Source organism: Sesamum indicum, unplaced genomic scaffold (genome assembly GCF_000512975.1).
Source record: "Sesamum indicum cultivar Zhongzhi No. 13 unplaced genomic scaffold, S_indicum_v1.0 scaffold00118, whole genome shotgun sequence".
NCBI lineage: Eukaryota > Viridiplantae > Streptophyta > Magnoliopsida > Lamiales > Pedaliaceae > Sesamum > Sesamum indicum.
In genome coordinates this window covers 594421-594692 of record NW_011628047.1, presented here as the reverse complement: position 1 = coordinate 594692, position 272 = coordinate 594421, and positions in this window count along the sequence as shown.

Below are 272 nucleotides of genomic sequence, written 5' to 3'. Positions count from 1 at the left end.
CTTGGTGGGTGTATTCTTTGTAACGAGGAGGCATTGGAGACACATAGCCACCTTTTCTTCCGATGCCGTTTCAGTAGATTATGCCTTGCAGCTGTGCAGCGGATTATTTGAAGTCCCTTGGCCCAACTGGGAATGGGGAAGGGACGTCGAATGGGCAACACGAAAATGGAGAGGGAAGCATATTATTAATACAGCCTATCGAGCACTACTTGGATCACTCGTCTACCATATATGGCGAGAAAGAAACTTGAGACGATTCCAGCAAATTGAGC